The following is a 19,543-nucleotide window of genomic DNA, read 5'->3' on the forward strand; positions in this document are numbered from 1 at the left end:
CCCCAACCTCGGGGTCCTCTGGGCCTCAGTGGACCCACTGCTGAGAAGGGGCTGTGGCAGGTGGAGAGTGTCCACCAGGGCATCCAGCACTGCAGGAAAGGGGGAGCACCATGGACAGGGATGAGGGTAGCAAAGGGAGGCAGGGACCTGGAGTCCCATGGATTTTGTAAGCCTAACAATGACAATGTCTTACACACACACCCTGATTTATACCCTCCAAGCTGCTTTGGCATTCACTGGACCCATGTGGTTTCACAGTAGTGACATAAAAGGGTTTTTTTTTTTTAAGGTTATTTTAGAGATGAGGAAACAAAAGCACAGAAAGGTTGAGAATCTCACTAAAGATCCCACAGTAAGGTAGTGAAAGAGTCAGGACTGGAATCTCTGACTCCCAGTTATCATTCTTTTCAGCAAGCCCCTTGGTCCTGGGTTAATTTCCTACCACGTCAGGGGAATGGCGGGTCGGTAGGAGTGGGGAGGACAAGAGGCATGCTTGGCCTGCTGTGGGGGGATGGGGAGAAGAGAGAACAGGAGGAGGATCGAGCCTGTGGTTTCTCCCCTGCTAGGAGGGTCTAGGCGAAGAAGGCACAGAGAAGAGTGATCAACAGGGAAGGCAGGAATGTGGAGGCCCCTAGCTGACAGGAGCAGCTCAGGCAAAGAGGGTGCTGCCGTGATAGATAGCCACAGCTTGGGAGTGGGGGGCGGGGGCAGGGTGCCGACCTTGAGCCTCCAGGGCAACCTGGCTTTACAGCTCTGGCCTCCGAGGCATTGCTGGGCAAGGCAGCCCTGGGGATTAGAAGCCCCTTTGAAAGAACAAAGCAGTTATTGGTATCACCTTCCAAAAGCATATACACACATCAATGCTCTTTTGTATATGGGATATATTCCTGAATAATGAAAATGAAAAAACGCCACCACGAAGTTCCAGCCCTACGAAGAAAGATCTCAGCAGCTCCTGGACAATCTCTGCTTGATTCCAACGCGCTCTGCTTCTGCTCTCCAGGAAGAAGTCACAACCTAGGAAATTCCTACCTGGCAGGAAGGCAGGCCGAGATCCTTCTAGAATAGGCAGCACAGGCCAAAGGCCAGGAAACCCAGGATAGGTGGCCAATCCATGGAGTTCAGCAGAAAAAGGACGCAAACACCAAAGGCAGCCAGGGGCTCGGTGCAGGCCCACATGCCCACCGGACCACACCTCAAAACATCAGGCTACGGGAAGAATGGAAAGTCATCCCCTGGTGTTATTATCACTCTGTGTCCCAGGCACCCCGGGGAAGCGGAGGGGGTCCTTGTTCTACCTAGTAAGACGTGAGCCCTACTACACGTGCACCAGATGCCGTGGGGAAGGGAGGAGAAGCTGCACCCTTCAGAAGCCGGTTACCAAGCCTGTCCCATGGGCTGCAGGATCACCTGGCGGCTGCAGCTCCGGAAGCAAACAGCTAGAGCACATCAGTTTTTGCTGGGGGTGGGAGGGTGGGGATCGGAGTCCTTCTGAGCCCTCCTGCACGGTGGGGTTGAAACATATTCACAGCAGATGGTGATGTCGCCCTCACTCGGGATTCTCATTCCTAATTATCTGTGCTGTCAGCGAAACAATTAACCCTCAAAGAAAAACTGCGCCATCCACTCTCAACCATATGAAAAGACAATTTTTCCCAAGGACAAGGGACACTTAGGGCAGCAGCAGAGGGAAAGTAGGGCAGCCTTGTGTTCGATTCGGGATCTCACTCTCCCTGGGCGATTTCGCCATCCTCTGACCTCCGTGGTCCACTGCATGCATCTCATGGCAGCCCCTCCCGCCTCTGAGCCTGCATTTCCTTTCCCATAAAGAGAGGGGGTGAGTCCAATCCCTAGGGTTCCCTTCAGTCCCACAGTGCTAGCCTGCTACAAGCATGGCTCTTTTCCTTTGAATTTTAAGTTCCTTGGGAGTAGAGACTGAGTTTCCATTTGTTCCTCCATTCATTTGCTCACTTGCTTATCTATCTGCTTATTTATTCATTCATTCATTCACTCATTCATTCAGTCAGTTACATAGGAGATATGAAGAAACTATCTATTCAGCCTTCTTGACCACTGCATGGAGCTTTCTTCCCCTGGGATGTGGAAGGAGGAGGGAAGGATGGAGCAGGGTGAGGTGGAGGTGCAAGGGGCTTCATCCTTGGCACTGGCTTGGCATCAGCTGTAGGAGGGGATTCCCATTGCATTTGTGTTCTCTCTGAAGATTCCGCTGCAGGAAGGCAGAGTCCTCTCCAGAGAGCTGAATGTGGTAAGCAAGCCACCTTGGTCCCCAGGGCAGGCCTCCAGAGGGGTGGAGAGGTGCTATGTAAGGAGATCCAAAAGCCCCCATCAGCTGCTGTGGAGCTGGAGAGGGCGCTTCACAGGTGTTCATTAAAGACCTGAGGTGTGAGTGAATGAACCAGAATTCCCCTCCTTAAAGGAACTGTTTAAAAGAAAGGAGGGCTTCCATGGCGGTGCAGTGGTTGAGAGTCCGCCTGCCGATGCAGGGGACACGGGTTTGTGCCCCGGTCCGGGAAGATCCCACATGCCGTGGAGCGGCTGGGCCCGTGAGCCATGGCCACTGAGCCTGCGCGTCCGCAGCCTGTGCTCCGCAATGGGAGAGGCCACAACAGTGAGAGGTCCGTGTACCGCAAAAAAAAAAAAAAAAGAAAGGAGAGTTTTTATAGGGCTAAGGCATGATGTTTGTTATCCAGGGGGCTACTATTTAAGGCTGGGCTGGTTGGTCCATTTTGTCTGTTGTCAGGCACTGTCATGGGAAAAGAAAGCAGGGTGAGCAAGAAATTGTAGAATGATCACTGTCAGCGCTGAAAGAGCCTTCAGGGATGACATCCTCCTGGACACGTTTTGCAGGTGCCATCTGGAGAGGTTGAGGGCCTGGCTGCTCACAGACAGGGCGGGCAGAGCAATACTCTGCCGCAGCTGGCTCCACATCCAGGCCGCACTCTGGTCCCAGTCCATACAGCCTCCCAGGACCACCCCTCAGTACACGGGGGAACTCACAGGGCAGAAAGGAAGGCCCAGACGGGGGCACTGTCTGGCCCACACCCCTCCGCAACCCCATAGGGCAGCAGGCCTCCTGCTCAGGCAGTGGCAGTGCTCCGCGCACCTGATGAAGGAACGCAGAAAGAAGATAGGGACGGGGCTGGGGGCTGTGGAGGGCAAGGAGCTGAGACCCTTCCTCCACCACCATTCTGCCCACTTCAAGCCTTGTGACGTCTTTCTTCCGTCTCCCTGTCGCCCATCCGGCTACCAGCACTTGCCTTCACCCAGTGACCAAGAGCACAGGCTCGGATGCCAGCTCCTCGGCATAAAAGGAGTGTGTTTATGTTCAAAGCGGGCCGTTGCCCACTCAGAATCTGCCCCCTCAAAGGCAGCACATGTGACTGCACCCCCTGCCCAGAGCCCAAGCGGGACAGACGCCAACCTCTGGCTGGAGACATTTCTAAATATGAGCGCGGCACAAAGAGTCAGGTTCCCAGGCCTCCTCTGCTCTGGAAGACCCAGCCAGGATTGTCAAGGCTGCCGGGAAGGAGAGGGCTGGGGGCAGGCAGGATCAGGAGGCAGCCAGCTGAGACAGCCATCAGCCCCAGAAACATCACCTGAACCTCTCCCTGGCCTTCCAGCCTCGTTAGGGGAAGAGAAAGGATTACCCTGCACCCAGAGAGTCTAATCAATTGCCTGAAACCCTTGGCAGCAGGGACAGGAAAGCCACTGCTTGCTCAAATGCACATGGATTAAAAATACACAAATGGAATATTTTTTCTTCCCCTCTCCTCAACCTCCTGAAGCCTGGGATGCTTGTTAAAAATAGCCTCGCTGTGGCATGGATCCTACAAAACCCAATGGCTGGCATGAAAATTAAGAAGCCGTCGGAGGCGGCACTAAGTGGTTACCCCTGGGGAGTGGGCTGGGGAGGGCCGGGAGGGGGTGCTTTCAAGTGTTTGCAGACACACTTCTACACTGCTTGGATTTTTAACAAGCAGATATTATTTTTATTAGGCTTTTTTTTTCCAAGCCTCTGTTCTCTTTTTTTTTTACTCTTTAGTTCCTCTTCTTTTTTTTTTTTTTAATATATCTTTTGGCTGCGTTGGGTCTTCATTGCTGCACGCAGGCTTTCTCTAGTTGTGGCAAGAGGGGGCTACTCTTCATTGTGGCGCGTGGACTTCTCATTGCAGTGGCTTCTCTTGTTGCGGAGCACGGGCTCTAGGCGCACGGGCTTCAGTAGTTGTGGCACGTGGGCTCAGTAGTTGTGGCTCACAGGCTCTAGAGTGCAGGCTCGGTAGTTGTGGCACACGGGTTTAGTTGCTCCGTGGCATGTGGGATCTTCCCGGACCAGGGCTCGAACCTGTGTCCCCTGCATTGGCAGGCGGATTCTTAACCACTGCGCCATCAGGGAAGACCCAGCTTGTTTTTTTAAATGGAGATTCATCCATTGCATCCTCCACCTTAAGCTTAAGGCTCAACTTGCACTGACCTAGCAATGTGACAGCCCAGTGCTGGCTGCCCTGGTGGTGCACAGACCCCTTGGCACCCAGGACACCAGGTGCAAATATAGCCCACAGTCATGAAAGGAGCACTGAATCCAGGGTCAGAGTCTCGGATCTATGGCTGTGTGGCCTCAGACAAGCCACTTAAACTCTCTGGGCTTCAGTTTCCTTAACTGTAAAATGAGGCAGTTGGATTAAATGCACAACAGTTACCTTCTAGTTGTAAGCATTTCACAATTTTAAGGATTGAGGAAAATATCTGAAACTTGCCCTGTGTTTGTCCCTACCACGAATGGGCAAGGGGAATGTGTCCCTGGGCAGAGATGGGGTTTTAAACTCAGGAGACAAAAGGAATCCAAATTGGAAAAGAAGTAAAACTGTCACTGTTTGCAGATGACATGATACTATACATAGAAAATCCTAAAGATGCTACCAGAAAACTACTAGAGCTCATCAATGAACTTGGTGAAGTTGCGGGATAGAGAATTAATACACAGAAATCTCTTGCATTCCTATACACTAACAATGAAAGATCAGAAGGAGAAATTAAGGAAACAATCCCATTTACCATCACATCAAAAAGAATAAAATACCTAGGAATAAACCTACCTAAGGAGGCAAAAAACCTGTACTCAGAAAACTATAAGATACTGATAAAATAAATCAAAGGTGAAACAAAGAAATGGAGAGACATACCATGTTCTTGGATTGGAAGAATCAATATTGTCAAAATGACTATACTACCCAAAGCAATCCAAAGATTCAATGCAATCCCTATCAAATTACCAATGGCATTTTTCACAGAATTAGAACAAAAATTTTACAATTTGTATGGAAACACAAAAGACCCTGAATAGCCAAAGCAATCTTTAGAAAGAAAAATGGAGGTGGAAGAAGCAGGCTTGCTGACTTCAGACTATACTACAAAGCTACAGTAATCAAAACAGTACGGTACTGGTGCAAAAGCAGAAATATAGATCAATGGAACAGGATAGAAAGTCCAGAGTTAAACTCAGGCACCTATGGTGACCTAATCTATGACAAAGGAGGCAAGTATATACAATGGAGAAAAGACAGTCTCTTAAATCAGTGGTGGTGGGAAAACTGGACAGCTACATGTAAAAGAATGAACACTACCTAACACCATACACAAAAATAAACTCAAAATGGCTGAAAGACCTCAATGTAAGGCCTGATACTATAAAACTCTTAGAGGAAAACAGGCAGAACACTCTCTGACATAAATCGAAGTGAGATCTTTTTTGATCCACCTCCTAGAGTAATGAAAATAACAACAAAAGTAAACAAATGGGACCTAACTAAACTTAAAAGCTTTTGCACAGCAAAGGAAACCATAACCAAAATGAAAAGACAACCCACAGAATGGGAGAAGATATTTGCAAATGAAGCAACCGATAGGCATTAATCTCCAAAATATACAAACAGCTCATGCAGCTCAATATCAAGAAAACAAACCACCCAATCAAAAAATGGGCAGAAGATCTAAATAGATATTTCTTTAAAGAAGACATACAGATAGCCAAAAAGCACATAAAAAGATGCTCAACATCACAAATTATTAGAGAAATGCAAATCAAAACTGCAATGAAGGGGGCTTCCTTGGTGGCACAGTGGTTAAGAATCCGCCTGCCAACGCAGGGGACATGGGTTTGAGCCCTGGTCCGGGAAGATCCCACGTGCCGCGGAGCAACTAAGCCCATGCGCCACAACTACTGGGCCTGCGCTCTAGAGCCCACAAGCCACAACTACTGAGCCCATGTGCCACAACTACTGAAGCCCATGTGTCTAGAGTCCCCGCTCCATAACAAAAGCCACCACAATGAGAAGCCCACGCACCGCAACAAAGAGTAGTCCCTGCTCGCTGCAACTAGAGAAAGCCCACGCGCAGCAACGAAGACCCAATGCAGCCAAAAATAAATAAGCAAAATTAATTAATTTAAAAAAAACTGCAATGAGGTATCACCTCACACCACTTAGAATGGCCATCATCAAAAAACCTACAAACAATAAATGCTGGAGAGGGTGTGGAGAAAAGGGAACCCTCCTACACTGTTGGTGGGAATGTAAATTGGTACAGCCACTATGGAGAACAGTATGGGGGTTTCTTAAAAAACTAAAACTAGAGCTACCATATGATCCAGCAATCCCACTCCTGGGCATATATCCAGAGAAAACCATAACTTGAAAAGACACCTGCACCCCAGTGTTCATTGCAGCACTATTTACAATAGCCAGGACATGGAAGCAACCTAAATATCCATCGACGGATGAAAGGATGTGGTGCATATATACAATGGAATATTACTCAACCATAAGAAAGAACAGAATAATGCCATTTGCAGTGACATGGATGGACTTAAGAGATTCTCATACTGAGTGAAGTAAGCCAGACAATAAGCAATGATATTGCTTATATGTGGACTCTGAAAAAATGATACAAATGAACTTATTTACACAACAAAAGTAGAGTCACAGACGTAGAGAACAAACTTATGGTTGCCAGGGGGAAAGGGTGGGGGATAAATTGGGAGACTGGGATTGACACGAACTGCCGCATATAAAATAGATAACTAATAAGGACCTACTGTATAGCACAGGGAACTCTACTCAATACTCTGTAATAACCTGTATGGGAAATGAATCTAAAAAAGAGTGGATATATGTATATGTATAACTGCTTCCCTTTGCTGTACAGCAGAAACTGACACGACATTGTAAATCAACTGTACTCCAATAAAAATGCTTTTAAAGGTTAAGCTTTCATCAAATCTAAAAAAATAAAATAAAATCAGGAGACAGGGGAGAAGGAAAGAAGCTGCTCTGAGAGCAGAGAACAGCTCCACACCTTGTGGATGAAGTGTGCAATTTGGAAAGAGCATCATTTTGGGACCCAAAATGTCCTGGGTTCAAATCCTGACTTCAGCTGTTAGTAACTATGTGAACTCAGGAGCTCATCGCTGGTGCAAATGGACCTTCTCATTTGTAACATGGGGTAGGAATATCCACATCCAAAGGCTGTCGTGGTTATTATATGTAAGGAAGTGAAAAATTACCCAGCTCATTGTAGGAGTCTAATGTCCTTTTATTCTTTTCTTCCTCCTGTCGTTTACCCTCCACTGCATTGCAGGGTGGTTAACAGTGTGGGCTCTGGAAGCAGACTGGTCTCCCAGCTCCACCACCTATTCGCTGGTGACCTTGGGCAAGCAGTTTCATCTCTGTGTGCCTCAGCTTCTTCACCTACAAAGTGGGAGTGAGCCAGGGCTGGTTGTTTTGCTCCTGCCCCTCCTCGCCAACTGAGCCCTCAGTTTTCAATCCTGTATCTTCTATAGATTTTCCTTCCCAGGCTTCCTTCCTCCCTGCAACCTCTCTAAGGTTCCTGGCCCGCAGCTGCCCACCACCTGTGGTTGTCTGGCTGGCCCTCACCTACTCTCTCCCTGCCCCCTCTCCATTTGGTCTGCACTCTGCAGGCTGCGCACCTGGCCGGGATTCTCTCCTGGAGCGTGGGGAATGTGTGTTTCAGATCAGTGCTTCTCAAGCTTCAATGTGCTTAGGAATCACCTGGGGATCTTGTCAAAATACAGATGCAGATTCAGATTCGGTAGGTCCCAGCTGGAGTCTGAAATTCTGCATTTCTAACAAGCTCCCAGGGGGTGTCCAGGCCACTGGTGTGGGACCACCCTTTGATTAGCAAGACTGTAGAGTGGAGGAAATCCTAGTATGTGTGTGTGTGTGTGTGTGTGTGTGTGTGTGTGTGTGTGTAGGGGGATGGGGACAGGGACAAGGTAGGCCAGTTATCCAAATTAGAGAAGGAGTAGAATTTTGAAAGACTTGGTATGATGGAGACCAAGTGTGAATTCAAGAGACACCAAAGATGAAAAGTAGGAGAGTGTTATATGAAGTGACGTGACATTACCCAACCAATAAAAATGTTTATTGAGATAATGCGGCAGCACAGAAAGATGCTTATGACATAATAACTGAAAAAGCAGACTACCCATCATTCACACGCTACGTACGCACACTAAATCTTCAACTCTGCCAAATGCACATTTAAGAAAACTGATAGACTGTAGTAGGATGACAGCTCAGGACCATGAAAGCTGTGGTATGGTATTATAATCACATGTATTTTCATTTATTTTTCATTTTCTAGATGTTCTTAATGAAGTTTTATCACTTTTGTAATTTAAAGTTTTCCTTCTATATTACTCTCAGAGAGCCACTTCCTGAAATAGTCGGTTTTTCTGTTATTGAGGTTTCATGTATTTTGAGCACAAAACGCCATTGCTGGGAGGGCTGGCAAGTGGTGCATTAAACCTTCTCAGTCAAGCCCCAAAATAAAGCAACCCAGATTCTGCTCTTCCTCTAAGGCAAGGGTCCAGCGCTTTGGAAGGCTGGCACTGTCACCTGTCACTATAGCAACAAGGAGACCCTGGTAACCTCGAGCTTACGGTTATTAAGAATAAAAATAGGAAGTCCATGGATAGATGCGCAGGAAGACGCTTCTGCGGGTTTGCAATGGACAGGCCGGGTTCCGAGCCCTCTCGGCCTCTCTTACAAGAAATAGAAAGCAAAAATCGGACTCTAGGAGCTGTTTCCCTCAAGATTAAAAGGAGTGCTTGGCAATTTTCTTCTTTGTTTCCCATCTCCGGGCTGTAAGCTGCCTTTCGAACCGGTTCTTGATGTGCCTGGAGTCAAGCTGTTCTAGAATAGGAGGCAAACTGTCCAGCCGGGGGATGCCAGAGGCTCACTTATGTTTTGGGCGTGTTTACACCACTCCAATGCCCTGCCCCCGGCCTGCCCTGTGGACTTCTGTCCAGCTCTCCTGGCTTACCAGCACTTCCACCCATTCCCCCAGACCCCTGACCCATTCCGTGCAGTGTTTCCTCAATTTGTCCTTAGGCAGGTGCTTCAGGGCCCCCAGCCTCCCACCTAGGCCTTGACTCTGACCTCCCGGAGGTTGGAGGTAGGGAGGAGGCCCCAGCCCCGGCCTGGCTGCTCCTGCCAGAGGTATAGTGTCTGAACCCAGGCCTGCTCCCCAGAACCCCGAATCCATTTTGCACTCTAGTGAACCAAGTTCAAGGCCCAGTTCTGCCACCATCTGGCTGTGGGACCTTGGGCAAACCACTTCACATCTCTGAACCTATAAACATTTTACAATGGGTTTATAGAATCTCATGGTCTCTTTCGGTCCTAACACTCCATCACGCCAACAGGAATAACGGTTTACTGTTTATCTAGCAATACAGACAAGATATTTCACATACCAGGCTTTTCTAGACAACTAAACATTGCCCCTTCAAGCAACAAAATGTGTTTCATTTTAGCCCTACTGCACGAAGTTTTGTTTTGTTTTAACATTTATATGCTTCTCTTCCTTTTGTGGCAAAGAATAAAACCTAACATTTGTCTGTGTACACCTCTCCCCAGCTCTGTTCCACAAAGCATTTGCAGTGGCCAAGGTGCTGAAAATAATGTAACCTTGTCTTCAGGGCCCTCTGGCATGTCTATGAGAGGCTCTCCTGTGTCAGGACATTTGTCCCTAAGGCTGCAATTTTCTCTCTTCTTCTATCTGCCCCTTCCCACAGCAAGGTTCCCAGAGGTCATGCTACCTGTTAGGAATGCCTGCCTAAAGAAGCTTCCCCACTTCTAATGTGCAGCCCCCTGGGCTGGGCGACCGTGGGGTTCTGAGCAAGGGTCAGGTGGAGTGGTGGCCTTAGGATAAGGAGCCGTGGCTTCAGCCATTTCACTGATCACAGGCACTCGTCCCTCGCTCTGAGATCCATGTTCTAGACAGGAGAGGTGAGAGCAGGCTGAGCTCTGGATAAGTGAAGTATCTGCGTCTTGACCCCCTCACCTGAACCAATACTTATTTCTGCTTTGCTGGCTGGTTTTCCCAGAGGGGGCGTTTAGACACCATCAGAGTTGCTATCATTTCCACACAGGCCAGACTAGAAGGCAACCTCAGGTTTAGAATTTAACCCCAACTCTATACATCCCTGGTGTCACTCCTTTTTCCAAACTGATCCCCAAGTTTCAATATGCCCTTGCCTTGCTTCTTCCCATAAGAGATGCTACAAGTCCCCAGATTAGGTTTTCTTTTCAGAGGAAGCCACCAGAGGCCCTAGGCCAGATGCAGGCTCATTCCTAGACCAGAAACATCTGGCAGAGCAATCCCTGTCCCCTGCCTCCACTCCCCAGCAAGGCAGAGCGAAACCTCGATGCCCTCTGCCTTTGCCCCTCCATCCCAGGTTGGAGCAGCTGCACCAACAAGCTCTTATTGTCCCCTGTGCACACCCAGCTTCCTACCTGAGCCAGTCAACTCCACATTTATCACCAACCTACCACGCCCCCTGGCACATGTACACTTCCTGTTCTGCGTGTGACAGGCCACCACATCACTCATTCTCGGGGAGACACAGTAGAGAGCCTGCAGGTTGTGGTTGGAAAAGGGAATTTCAGAGTTTTCAAGCCTGGAAGTGGGCAGTTCTGAAAGGGAGCCTTTATGGAAAAGCCAGGCTGCCGGAGGGGGAAGCTTCTAGAAGAAAAACCACTAAAGCCACTTTGAGACCAAGGCGGGAGATGGTTTGTAAAACGCTGAGGTCGGTAAGAAAAAGGGCAGGAAATGGGGGCAGAAGGGGCCTGGAGGTGGGTGTGGAAGGGTACTAGGAAAAAAGGTGAGGTGATGGATAACCCAGGAAGAGATGGAGGAGTTGAAGAGGCTGCGAGGGCATGTTAGTGCCGTGGCGGATATTCCAGCCCTGCTTGACAAATAAACCGGACCCGAGGTGCCGCCTGGCGGGTGCTGGGAAGGGGCCTCTGTAGACCCGCATTCCTCCTGGGTCTGGCCCGGGGAGCAGCATGGCAGCAAGGAAACGAGCCAAGACAGTAAAATAGCATGAACCTTACAAAATCACCACCACCACCAAGAGTCAGGCGTTTCCCATGGAAAGTCAAGTCAGTTCTCATCAGCGACCCGCACCCCTGAGCTGGCACCTATTTCTGCTTTGGTGTCTGGTCCTCCCAGAGGGGGTTTATACACTGTCGGAGCCGACATTACCACCAGGGCCACATCAGAAGGCAAGCTCAGGTTCAGAATTGAATCCCAACTCTGTACATACCTGTGTCATCCCATGTCTGAGTCCAGCTCCCACTTCTACAGAGGAGTAAACTGAGGCTTAGAAAGAGTAAGCAACCATGGAGTCTGGATTCAAATCCCCAACTGCCTGATTCCCAAGCCTGTTCCCCTCAAGCGCCACACTTCCCTGCTGACCCACGGTTCCTCACCGGCGCAAGAACAGTGGCTCCCGGTGGGCTTTGCTCTAGGGGACCCTGATGTCTCCCCACATGAAACCACTGCATTTCATGCATTTCCAGCACGAACACACTGCTCTAAGTCTCCTGCAGAGGCTGAGATGGTGCGGCAGGATGGCTCCCTCGGGGAGGGCCGGTTTCCAAGAGTTACCGCGCGTCACCTGGCGCGCGTCACCTGGCTGTGCACATTGCCACCTCTGCTCAAACCGGGAGAGGAAGCCTTGAAAGACAAAGAGGGAAACGGATGCTAGGACACAGGACGCTGGGGGTGGGGAGGGGAGGGAGCAGAAGGAAGCAAGGAGAGGGCAGCTGGGTCTGGGGGGCTTTGGATGCAGCCCTGAGTGTGGTGGCTGGCAGGACTCGAAAAGCACCTAACAGCAGCTTGGCGGCTTCTTCGAATCAAGGATGAACAGCGTTCTGGCAATACATGACAGGGGAGGGAGCACTAAAGGAGGAACTCAGTTTTCCCTTCATTTCCTATATAAAATGGGCGTGAACAAAGGAACCAGCAGAAGAGAACAATGATACATTTTCTCTTTATAACTCCGCTCAAAGACCAAGTCTCCATCCTTGTTTGTTTCTTGCATCCTTCCCAATGTCTACCTGGTACCACCCGATAAACACGATAGGAGCTGCACAGCTGCTTCATACAACAGGTTTGTAGTGAGTCACTATTATGTATTTGGTCCCGTCAAGATGATGGGTGGGCAACAAATTAACACTACTACAGACGCACGAGGCGTGCGTGGTCTCGTGAGGGAAGGTGAGATACCCACCTCCCAAAGCAGAAACCCCCGTCACCCGGTCCTTGAGTGATGCTGAAATAAACGGTGCCTACGCTGAGTGCTTTAGGAGGAAAGCCCACGGCAGAGCCAAGTCTCGAGGTGGTGGGTTCTCCCATCCTGGAGGTATTCAAGGCAGGACGACTGGCTGCAAGCAGGGGAAGGAGGGACAGTCCAGTCCATCGGGGCCCAAGATGACAAAGCACCTAGAAATGCCCTGCCCGGCAGGCCATGGGGTGGGGGTGGGCACCCATTGCACTCATCCTGGAGGCCAGTTTTAAGGGGGTGGAGAGTAGGAATATTGCAAAACACACCATGAAGCACGCCCAGGGCAGCAACCATGTCTTTTTCATTTTGTGGTCCCTGCACATAGCATAGTGCCTGCCCCGCCGTCCTCCAAGAAGTGAGCTGGGTTCCACAACATTTAGTCTGCACCACCCAGCACACCACTGAAAGCTGGTGTCTGTTTCCTCCGTGCATGTCCACTCTAACTATTAGACTGTGAGCTTCTTTCCAAAACTATTTTATTAATTGGTTTTGGTAGTAGATTAACTTTCTATGAACAGTGTAACAAATGATCACAAACTTTGTGACTTAAACAACACAAATGTATTCTCTTACAGTTTGAAGGTCAGACACTTGACGTGGGTCTCATGGGGCTAAAACCAAGGTGCTGGCTGTGCTGTGTTCCCTCCTGGAGGCTATAAGGGAAAACCCATTCCCTTGCCTTTTCAAGCTTTGTGAGGCTACCCGCATTCCTTGGCTCATGGGTCCCTCCCTCCATCTTCGAAGCCAGCAGTGTGGCATCTCTCTGACTGTTCTTCTGTAGTCACATCTCCCTCTCTGACCACAGCCAGGCAAGGTTCCTTGCTGTTTAGGGATTCATGTGACTTGATTGGGCCTACCTGGATAATCCAGCATCCTCTCTCCATTTCAAGGTCATAACCTTAATCGCATCTGCAAAGACCCTGTAAAGCGACATACGTACAGGTTCCGGGGATTGGGGCGTGGACCTCTACGGGGGACCAGTATTCCACCCACCACAAAGAGAAATACCTTCATATTGTTCACAATTCAAATGACACAAAAGGCTATATAGAATGAAGAATTTTCCTCCCATCCCTGTCAGTCATGATCCGGTTCTTCTCCCTGCTAATATTGCCTCCATAGAGTTGAACCAATTTACATGTACATATACACGGCCCACCTCCAGTCATATACGGGCATGAGATGTAAGCTCATTTGGCACAGAAGCCATGGGTCACATTTCCTTCACGTCCCCCATGGTGCTCACTCCAGGTATGGACTTAGGAAGCCCTTGGGGGTCACTACGGCTCACAAGCCCTTAGACTCTTGCTGGTGACGGGGGCAGAGACTGGAGAGGAGGATGCAGCCAGCAGCCAGCACAGGAGGGACACAGCTCCTTGGACTTAAAGAAGTGGCTTTGTGCATCTCCACCAACCAAACTGCTCCTCCCGCACGGACATCCCACCAGGTTGGGAGCCAGTGGGCTTCCCCAGCATGGGGAGCATCTTACCACGGCTTAAGGAGGGACCCTCGGCAGGGCTGTGCTCTAAGGAGACATTACAAGCATTCTGGGGTTTCCAGAGTCCCAGCTGCACCCTGAAAGGTGTCATTTTCCTGCCCTTCATTCATTCCTGGTGGAGATGTTGCTTTTTTTTTTTTTTTTTTTTATAAATTTATTTATTTATTGCTGTGTTGGGTCTTCGTTTCTGTGTGAGGGCTTTCTCTAGTTGTGGCAAGCGGGGGCCACTCTTCATCGCAGTGCGCGGGCCTCTCACTGTCACGGCCTCTCTTGTTGCAGAGCACAGGCTCCAGATGCGCAGGCTCAGTCGTTGTGGCTCACGGGCCCAGTTGCTCCGCGGCATGTGGGATCTTCCCAGACCAGGGCTCGAACCCGTGTCCCCTGCATTGGCAGGCAGATTCTCAACCACTGCGCCACCGGGAAGCCCGGAGATGTTGCTTTAAACCAAATGGCCCATTATGTACTAAGTCAATTTTGATCTAAAAGAAGATATTTTAAATGGAAACTTTGATTGACGCAATTAAGATTTCACAGCAGTAAGTGCTGGGCCTGGGGAGGCCCAAATGTTCCTCCTCCCACCAGCCCAGCCCGGCCCCACCTCTGTACCAGGACAAGCTCAGGCTGGGGTACAGGACCCAGGATCCTACCCGCTGGCAGATTTCTGTCTGGCAGAGCACAGAGGAGGCTGCAAGGGAGAGAAGAGAGCACTGAACCCCTGCAGTGAGTCTGAGGGGCCCTGGCAGGCCAGAAGGTCAGGGGCTAGAGGTGCCCGCCCTCTGCCTAGCCCCCTCCCTCACGTCTATTTGACCTCGACTTGGCCTGCTAGGTTCAGCTTAAGGGTCCCTCCACTAGGAAGCCACAGGCCAGGATTTGGTAGGAGCCTCTGCAGCATGCCAGGAGATAAAAACATGCCTCAGAGGGTGTAATGCTGAGAGGTGAACTTCAGAGAAGAGCGGAAGTGACCAAAGTTAAGAAGTGATGTGTAAGCAAGTGAGCAAAGTGATGTCAAGATCAAAGGTGAATTCTTAGAAATGTACAACCTTCTGAGACTGAACCAGGAAGAAATGGAAAATATGAACAGACCAATCACAAGCACTGAAATTGAAACTGTGATTAAAAATCTTCCAACAAACAAAAGCCCAGGACCAGATGGCTTCACAGGTGAATTCTACCAAACATTTAGAGAAGAGCTAACACCTATCCTTCTCAAACTCTTCCAAACTATAGCAGAGGGAGGATCACTCCCAAACTCATTGTACAAGGCCACCATCACGTGATACCAAAACCAGACAAAGATGTCACAAAGAAAGAAAACTACAGGCCAATATCACTGATGAACATAGATGCAAAAATACTAGCAAACAGAATCCAACAGCACATTAAAAGTATCATGCACCATGATCAAGTGGGGTTTATCCCAGGAATGCAAGGATTCTTCAGTATACGCAAATAAATCAATGTGATACACCATATTAACAAATTAAAGGAGAAAAATCATATGATCATCTCAATAGATGCAGAGAAAACTTACGACAAAATTCAACACCCATTTACGATAAAAACCCTCCAGAAAGTAGGCATAGAGGGAACTTTCCTCAATATTATAAAGGCCATATATGACAAACCCACAGCCAACATCATCCTCAATGGTGAAAAACTGAAACCATTTCCACTAAGAACAGGAACAAGACAAGGTAGCCCACTCTCACCACTACTATTCAACATAGTTTTGGAGGTTTTAGCCACAGCAATCAGAGAAGAAAAAGAAATAAAAGGAATCCAAATCGGAAAAGAAGAAGTAAAGCTGTCACTGCTTGCAGATGACATGATTCTATACATAGAGAATCCTAAAAATGCTACAAGAAAACTACTAGAGCTAATCAATGAATTTGATAAGGTAGCAGGATACAAAATAAATGCACAGAAAACTCTAGCATTCCTATACACTAATGATGAAAAATCTGAAAGTGAAATTAAGAAAACACTCTCATTTACCATTGCAAAAAAAAGAATAAAATATCTAGGAATAAACCTACCTAAGGAGACAAAAGACCTGTATGCAGAAAATTATAAGACACTGATGAAAGAAATTAAAGATGATACAAATAGATGGAGAGATATACCATGTTCTTGGATTGGAAGAATCAACATTGTGAAAATGACTCTACTACTCAAAGCAATCTACAGATTCTATGCAATCCCTATCAAACTAGCACTGGCATTTTTCACAGAACTAGAACAAAAAATTTCACAATTTGTATGGAAACACAAAAGACCCCAAATAACCAAAGCAATCTTGAGAAAGAAAAACGGAGCTGGAGGAAGCAGGCTCCCTGACTTCAGACTATACTACAAAGCTACAGTAATCAAGACAGTATGGTACTGGCACAAAAACAGAAATATAGATCAATGGAACAGGATAGAAAGTCCAGAGATACACCCACACACATATGGTCACCTTATCTTTGATAAAGGAGGCAAGAATATACAGTAGAGAAAAGGCAGCCTCTTCAATAAGTGGTGCTGGGAAAACTGGACAGCTACATTCAAAGGAATTAACTTAGAACACTCCCTAACACCATACACAAAAAGAAACTCAAAATGGATTAAAGACCTAAATGTATGGCCAGACACTATCAAACTCTTAGAGGAAAACATAGGCAGAACACTCTCTGACATAAATCACAGCAAGATCCTTTTTGGCCCACCTCCTAGAGAAATGGAAATAAAAACAAAAATAAACAAATGGGACCTAATGAAACTTAAAAGCTTTTGCACGGCAAAGGAAACCATAAACAAGATGAAAAGACAACCCTCAGAATGGGAGAAAATATTTGCAAATGAAGCAACTGACAAAGGATTAATCTCCAAAATTTACAAGCAGCTCATGCAGCTCAATATCAAAAAACAAACAACTCAATCCAAAAGTGGGCAGAAGACCTATATAGACATTTCTCCAAAGAAGATATACAGATTGCCAACAAACACATGAAAGGATGCTCAACATCACTAATCATTAGAGAAATGCAAATCAAAACTACAGTGAGGTATCACCTCACACCAGTCAGAATGGCCATCATCAAAAAATCTACAAACAATAAATGCTGGAGAGGGTGTGGAGAAAAGGGAACCCTCTTGCACTCTTGGTGGGAATGTAAACTGATACAGTCACTATGGAGAACAGTGTGGAGCTTCCTTAAAAAACTACAAATAGAACTACCATACAGCCCCGCAATCCCATTACTGGGCATATACTCTGAGAAAACCATAATTCAAAAAGAGTCATGTAACAAAATGTTCATTGCAGCTCTATTTACAATAGCCAGGACATGGAAGCAACTTAAGTGTCCATCAACAGATGAATGGATAAAGAAGATATGGCACATATATACAGTGGAGTATTACTCAGCCATAAAAAGAAACAAAATTGAGTTATTTGTAGTGAGGTGGATGGACCTAGAGTCTGTCATACAGAGTGAAGTAAGTCACAAAGAGAAAAACAAATACCGTATGCTAACACATATATATGGAATCTAAGAAAAAAAAATGGTCATGAAGGACTTAGGGGTAAGATGGGAATAAAGACACAGACCTACTAGAGAATGTACTTGAGGATATGGGGAGTGGGAAGGGTAAGCCGTGACACAGTGAGAGAGTTTCATGGACATATATACACTACCAAACGTAAAACAGATAGCTATTGGGAAGCAGCTACCTAGCACAGAGAGATCAGCTCGGTGCTTTGTGACCACCCAGAGAGGCGGGATAGAGAGGGTGGGAGGGAGGGAGACACGAGGGGGTAAGAGATATGGGAACATATGTATATGTATAACTGATTCACTTTGTTATAAAGCAGAAACTAACACACCATTGTAAAGCAATTATACTCCAATAAAGATGTTAAAAAAAATAAAAAGATCAAAGGTGAGGGACATCCCTGGTGGTCCAGTGGGTAAGACTCCACGCGCCCACTGCAGGGGCCCTGGGTTCGATCCCCGGTCGGGGAACTAGATCCCACGTGCATGTCACAGCTAAGAAGTCCGTATGCTGCAACGAAGATCCCATGTACTGCAACTAAGACCCAGCGCAGCCAAAATAAATAAATAAATATTTAAAAAGAATTGTTTAAAAAAAAAAAAAAGACCGACGGTGAGCTAGAAAGCTGTGATCTCTGGGTTGAGAGGACTGGGGTCCAGGCTTCCCTCACCCCCAGCTCTCAGGGATGGTCTCCGACAAGCCATCAACCCGCCTTAGACATCTGTATGTGAGAGTCCTACCATTGGCCCTGCCTACCTCGCACAGCTGTTGTACATTAAGTAAGAAAAGATGAGAAAGTTCTCTGGAAGTCTATAAGCAATACAGAAATAGAAACTGTTATAACAATAATCCTTTGCTTTTGCTGTGTCTTGCAGTCTACACGGAGCTTCCTATCCAGTGCCTCCTGATCCTCAGAGCAACCCTGGGATATAGGAAAGGACAGTCATACCCAGTATACAGATGTGAAAACTGAGGTGCAGAGAGCTCAAGCCCACAACCACCCAGACTACAAGGGGCTGAGCTGACAGTGGTGTCCAGGTGTTCTAACTCCAAATAGTCTTCTGTTTACCACAGATGCACCCAGCATTGCCTGAAACCACAGCCTCTAGCTGTGCAGAAACCCTCCTCCTTCTTTAATCCTGTCCCTTTCCCCAGCTTTGCTGACTGATAAATGTGCTTCCCCAGGCTCGCTGTAACCAGCAGTGTTGGGGAGGTAGGCAGGCTGCAGGCTGGGCTCAGCCTCTGACCCTCTGCGGGGCTGTAGAAGAGTCCCTGTCCCCCAGTTTCCTCCAATTCCGTGTATCTTTGATGTTAAAATCACTTAATGACTCTAATCTAGGCGCTTCCAGGAAATGCACTCAGGGCCTTTCTCGAAGGGCTGGGCCATGGGCCTTTATGACAACACAGGGAGCAGGACAGAGCCGGCTGCACAGAGAGGGCGCCTACCAGGTCCTGGGCAGGCTGTGCACATCTTCTCAGTTATCTCCTGATGACTTCACAGGTCAACAGTAGTATAAACGAGCAGAATGGTTGCATGACCTGCCCACAGTCATCACGCAGCCTGGAAGTGGTCTGGCCCAAAGGCCATCCCCGCGTTTTCCATCACAGCATGGGTGGGAGAGATAGAGATGAAGGCACAGTGCTAGCCTCTTGTGTTCCCCTCCCTCCCCCCCAAAAAAGGCTTCATGTGCACTCCAAGCCACCTCCTGGGCCTTCCAGTTTCCTTCCTTCAGTGGATTGTGTGGAACAACTCAATATTGGTAACAGAAATCAGACTCAGTTTCTCAGATACAGGTATTCTATAAAAGCAGTGTCTGAGGGTGGGGCTGCCTAGGAAT

General features: G+C 47.9%; 1 protein-coding gene across 3 annotated transcripts in view; it reads right to left on the reverse strand.

Moving 5' to 3' along the window:
* ZBTB7C (zinc finger and BTB domain containing 7C) overlaps positions 1-19,543 on the reverse strand; it is a gene marked incomplete at its 5' end in the record, with an annotated part of 377,445 nt that overhangs the window by 299,224 nt on the left and 58,678 nt on the right. The window lies entirely within an intron of this gene.

The sequence above is a fragment of the Mesoplodon bidens genome, assembly GCF_964165515.1.
Source record: "Mesoplodon bidens genome assembly, chromosome: 13".
In the NCBI taxonomy this organism is placed as follows: Eukaryota; Metazoa; Chordata; class Mammalia; order Artiodactyla; family Ziphiidae; genus Mesoplodon; species Mesoplodon bidens.